Source organism: Anarhichas minor, unplaced genomic scaffold (genome assembly GCF_050575085.1).
Source record: "Anarhichas minor isolate MPS153535 unplaced genomic scaffold, ASM5057508v1 ptg000011l, whole genome shotgun sequence".
Taxonomy (NCBI): Eukaryota; Metazoa; Chordata; class Actinopteri; order Perciformes; family Anarhichadidae; genus Anarhichas; species Anarhichas minor.
This window is the reverse complement of record NW_027466457.1, coordinates 6,791,895-6,798,341: the sequence shown is the minus strand read 5'-3', so window position 1 is coordinate 6,798,341 and position 6,447 is coordinate 6,791,895.

The window sequence follows — 6,447 nt, the reverse complement described above, 5'->3', positions numbered from 1 at the left end:
TGGAAAGAGGTTGGTTGCTTTTTAAAGACGCATGGTACCCCTTCAAAGTCTCTACATCCCATGTAGTGACTTTTAGGGCCCACCCTGAACACGTATATCTTCTCATAGCAACATGACGTGCTTCGGGGAAAACTCTGCTGTGTGTTGACCTAATACTGCCCTTCTATCAATAATCAATAGGGTCACATTTTTTTGTGTATTCACTGCTGAGCCAACTTTTGAGTCTTAAAATGTACTTCAACCACAAGTACAATCCTGTCTTTGTATTTAAAGGAACAAGAACCATTCCAGATGTTGATGCCTGAATGAGTTTGATGCAGAGATAGATTGTTGATGGTAATTCAGAGAACAACTAAGCTGTTGGCAGTCCAAATGTAGCTTTTTTTCCTCCTACAGTTTGTTGTTGGCAGCTGTTTGACAATACTTGGAAGTCCATCAAAAGGGAAAGACTAACAGACTTTTGTCTATCCAGTCCAACAAGTTTGAATTGTCTCTTAACCTCGCGGATTTGATGCCACCATTTTCATTATAAGCCTCCTGGGATCTCCTCTGCCCCTGTTTTTAGATTTATAGGACTGATGAATGGCTTGGGATACGCTAATTATATAGACTCCCACGCACACACAGTGTGTCACTACGTTTGCTGCCTGTGTGTCGTCGTGCATGTCCAGCTTTGTGAGAGCCAGTTTGAGTGTTAAAACTGCAGAGTAAAGACAATTTTGAAAAGTGAGGTCATCTTGACCAGTCCTGGCTGCTTCAAGGGGCAATTATGGTTTGGGGTTGAGATCAAATGTAGGATTAGGTTAAGAATAGGCTAACGTTTGAGGTTAGGAATGAAGTGCTGATGGTTAGAGGATGGAGAATGACTAGTCCATCGTGTGTGTGTGTGTGTGTGTGTGTGTGCGCGCGCGCAGTATCCCACCAGAAATCACACAGTCAAATCTTTCAGTATGAGGGTTCATTGCATATATTAACACAAACTAATATTTATTTAATAGCACATTGAACATATTGATTGATTGATACAGAGGGTCATTTCATAATTCAATATTTAGAATAATAGTTCACATAATATTACAAAGCCCAACTATGCTTTGGACATTTCAGGCAAAGCACATAGATTGAAATGTGATTTAAAATGAGTAACACCAGCGCCAACTTAATAGCTTTGTTAAAAAGGCTGCTGTGCAAGGCGTGATTCAATTCCCACCCACTCTGTTGTTGTTTGTGTGTAAATGAATTACACCTTTCTGTAGCAAACAGCATGGACTCAAGAAATCTCACGATGTGTTTGTCAGCTCTTGACTTAAGTTAAAGGACAACTTCAGTGTTTTTCAACCTTGACTCTATTTTCCCATGTTTTTGTGTCTCAGTGACTAATGGGGACAACATTGTTTAGACCTGGTCCAGTATTGAGGGATAACGCTGCAGACACTGTTGTGTTGGAGTCAGTTGGAGTATATAAAGCGTAGCTTAGTGTTATCGCAAAGATTTTTGATCTCATAGCTGAATGTTAATGCTGATTTTGACTGTGTTAATGCCACGCAAAATTACAGAACGAGACTCTCTGGAGCAAGACACACAATAACAAAGAGAAAGGATTTAGCGAAGGATAAAGAAAAAGCGTGTTTTTTTTTTCTCTGTAGGGTCCTCAAGACTGGACCCTTTTTAAACTGTTGTCCCCATTAGTCACTTAGACACAAAACATGGGGAGAATAAGTTGAAAGATACTGAGCTTACCCTTTCCAGTCAAATGCAACAGTTTTCCTCTGGCCTATTGGTCTTTAGTCACACTCAAAACGGTACCAAGTCCAACAGGCAAGTGACACTCATCTCTGAGAATTCTTTCATCATCCCGCCCAACACTCACAGAGGAACAAATGTACATCAGAAGAAAGATCATACTCTGGGTTTTACTCTCCAATACTGTGGCTGATTGTTCTGTTGGCTCTGTTGCTTGGCTTTCAACACCCTACGTGTGGACAAAAGTAATGGTTATTGGCTTTGAAAGAATACATTCCGCCTGATGTACAATAATACCAAGACTGTATCGCACATAAAACACTTCCACATCCTGATGTTATTTTTAGACGCCTTGAGAACGTTTGGTAATCCTTAATCCATAATGTACTTACCTGCGTATGTAGTAGATAACAACTGCCAGCATCACTAATAATAGGAGAGCAACAATGACCACGGCTGCAATTAACCCTGCTTCTGTTACATTGGGGTTAGTGCTGAAGAGCTGGAACTGCTCACATCGGCTGCCTTTGTAATTTGCATTGCACCTGGTTTAAGATACAAGGACATTTGTCAGCAATACCGCCATCTGGTGACATCAACAGATATTCCAACGTAAAAGTTAAGGACAATTGCATTTTTTTTTTTACTTACACACAGGACAGTATATTCATAGAAAGTATTTTATAGCATGTCCCTCCGTTCATGCAATAGGTGGCTTCCTGCCCATTACAAAGTTCTCCATGATCTACAGACATAACAATATTTCAGGAATGATAGTTTTAAGGTGACTGAATAATCGCTTCTTAAAATGATTTTGTTTTTACCTGCCATCATTTGGAATGTTGTTTTCGAGCTGTTTCCTGCAAACACAAGAAACATTTGTGTTTGACAAAAGGAAGTAATGTCTCACCACTGAGGAAACCAGAAGTTTCAGAGGCCAGTAGTGAAAGCAAAGCTGTTGCATATACTAACAGTTTCTTAAGTCTGAAAGGTGTCATGAACTAATGTTGCGTTGTGAGAGGAATATATCATCACCATGACTGAAATCGATCAAATCGTCTGTCCTTACCAGCTCGTGAAATCCCGGCTTTTGGTAGTTAGAGCAGGTTGCAGAGGTGAGTCATAGTGACGCTTCACGATACCTCCGAACTGCTTCTTGTTTTACCTGAAGACGCTGTCGTGTGGGCGTGTTCCTCCCTTCGCCCCAAAAAAATGTTGGGATTGCAGTTTGTCCACATTGTGAATGGCAAGTTAAACGTCAGGATACTACTTGATTAGGTCATTTGTGTGTGTGTGTGTGTGTGTGTGTGTGTGTGTGTGTGTGTGTGTGTGTGTGTGTGTGTGTGTGTGTGTGTGTGTGTGTGTGTGTGTGTGTGTGTGTGTGTGTGTGTGTGTGTGTGTGTGTGTGTGTGTGTGATAAATGGTGTCATTTAATGTCGTGAGAGCAATAGAGCTGACATCAGATTAAGACTGACGACATTATATTTTGTTTTTGTTCTTTTAGGTTTAGTTGCATCATGCGAGGATGACTGAGCAAATCCCCTGTTGTGCATGTGAGCTCAGCGTGTTTGGGTTTGGTAAGAAACAACTGAATGACTGGTATGCAAAGAAGACATGAATGGAATCGTGGGAGCGTTTTAGTATTTTATGAACACTTCCGTCAGACAGATAATTACTGTCCGGAACCGTTAGGTGACTCATCAACTGTCATTTTTAATTGTTCACTGCCTTCCAGTGGTGGATGAACTATTCAAGTTATTAACTTAAGTAAAAGTAATACCACATATGAGAATACTCAATTACAAGTAAAAGTATAGAAGTATTGGCAACTGAATCTACTTAAAGGAAAAATTAAAAGATTCATAATGCAGAGTGGCTACACTGTGTTATATTACTATTTAATCATTATCATTTATATATTAATACTGTATCTAAGTCTTACTTTGATCTTGTCTTTGGTCAAGATGGAGCTAATTGTAACTACCACTTTAGTCAGTACCAATGGATCATATTTTAACTGATCATGTTTAGTATGTAAAATCTTATCTTTATAGTAATTTAATTTTACTCGTAAATAATACAGTGTAAACCAGGCTTGCCCATAAGAACACATAATAAAACAGGAATACAAAAAGGCTCCTATTGTCACAGCAGGAGAATATACGAATCGTTGGGAATTGAGGACAACAGTACAACCAACCCTTCCTCCTATATATATATATATATATATATATATATATACACTGTATATCCAAAAGGCTTTACCTTTTCATGATGGTTCATAATAGGGTAAATTATCTGAAAGTGATAGCACATTCATTGAAAACAATGACAAGGCAGATATGTTGTTGCCATTCTTTTATCCGCTTATCCTTTATGGATGCGTTTCCAGGGCCTAATTCCTGCGCTACATTTTTTTAAGAACTAAAATATCTCAGCAAGGCTAACCAAGTCAATATCGCAGTGACGCTGCAGCCCGATAAATGACATTAAATACAGCAGACTTGGTCGTAAACACACCACAGAAACACTCGAGGTCACTGAGTATATTAGTGATTCTTTTTTTTTCTTCTTTTCGTGCGGATGGGTTGTTATCGCGAGGAACTCTGAATCTCAAGAGGTGAAGTGAAGCGAGAGTGTTTTTCAACGTCGACGCTTCTAGGGTGGCATAGAAAGAGGAATGTCTGCAGGCTCTTAACAGGAATCTAGACTACTTATATGATGCATTTGATATTACTGTGTGTGCAGATCTAGCCGGTTTCCTTCGCGTTGGCGTTCGCTGCTCGTCACACATCTGTAGCCCCCTGGAATCCCGTTTTCAGCACCTGGACAGCTCCCGATAGTGAACCTCTTCTTCTTATTATCGGGCACATGGAGTCCCTGGTGTGATTGTGGGGGAAGCCCCGCAAGCACATTATGCCTCCCTCCGAAGATGTCGTTATCTCCCCGATTCAGTGACAGCCGTCGTCGTCTCCGCTGAAGGATGCTGCTTTCAGTCCGGAGTAGGTGTTTTCGTCGTGCGCTGTCTTCTGAGAGGCGATACGGGTGCTTGGCCAACGCACATTTCAGGGGAATCGCAGCCTACACACAGCAAGATCGGAGCTTCTCTCACACCGATCATCATTATCGGCGAGAAGGGAGATATTACCAACATCACTGCGAGGGTGAAGGAGTCACGACCACACTTAACACAATGTAGAACACATACGAGGTTAGTGCGTCTTTTCTGTGTTTCTTTTCGAGTCGGTGTTGATTTAAAAGCGCGCTGGCTGGTTGATGCATTTGTGTTGGTTTTGAACAAGAATGAGACCGTGTGGCCTTTAAGCACAGTGGGAAAATGTTACAGCACCATAACTGTTAATGGAGCTACGACTTGGTGGGAAATAATTGCAAATACACTTTGATTAGGTGAATTGCAGAAATGGCCCACCGTGCTTGTTTTTGTGAAATATAATAGTACAAATTGTCTTTGTGGATAGCCACCTCCGCTGATGAATCACTTACTGTAATAAGTGGCAGCTCAAGATGATGATTGTGAAGTTCAATCTCTCTGGTACTGTGATTTACTCGTCTCCAGAAATACTTTGCTCTGCAGTAAATTACATCCAGAAACAATCTTTGATGCCGCTTGCCTTTCGCTTCTCCTTATAGAAAGGCAAGCACCTTGTTAAGTGTTTTGGCTGTGTGACTTTCAGCTCATCTCATCGCCAGGTCAATATATATTTTCCTGAGTATAATGCAAGAGACCACATGTGTTGGGTGCTGCGGTGAAACAGTGTCACTCTCAGCCCTTGAATGACCTGTGCTGATTTATCCTGAGTAGCATTTAATCTGCTGTGCTTCACTACATTACTCTGCTGTGGTCTGCTGCGGCTGTGAATGCTGACTCCTCACCTCTCCATGTCTGAAGGCTTTCACTGTGCCTCTGTGTGTCACACACGCTTCTCCGAATCCATGAAATATGGTGTAAGTCACGAAGGTGTGAACAATGATGCAAATATATAAGCATTGCAGTCATAACTTCATCTCTTGTTGACAGCTGGTTTCAGTGTTCCTTTTACTTTGCAACACTGAGAACTGGGCTTGTTTGTAATAATGGACATTACGTGTTGAGCTGTAACTATGCATTTGAGATTTTCCTGTCTGCTCGTGTCATGTCTGTTCCCTGCAAAGCAGCTGGAGTGGGCTTTCACTGAACGGACTTTGACATCAATGGCTCTCTATCCCGTGGCACAAAGAGCTAGCATCCTGCTATACTTGCTATGCAAGAGGTGTGATGTTCCTCAGTCCCTGATTCACGGAGCTGAGCGTATTGTGGAGGAGATTTAAAATCCTTTACAGTTTAGTGCTCCCCAGGAAAATAGTTGAACATATAGCTGAAGTTAGGACAGGGCGCCTTCAGGAACAGCATAATCATAGATACTTCATTGATCATTTTGCATGCATTTGTGTTATACTGCATAACTGTATAGATATTTCATGATTCTGAGATTAAATGTTCATCCTTGACCTTGGAAACAGCAGTTGGCAAAAAAGCTGCTCTGAAGCTTCCAATCATATCTCACAATCTTGCTCAGCGGTTGGAGATTGCCCATAATTTGCTTCATGATTTCCTTTGTTCCTAGTAATCACACTGTTCTTTTATATTTTCTATAGGTGTGGTATGAGCCAGGTCTCTGCAGTGGTGAAATCACATTTCACACT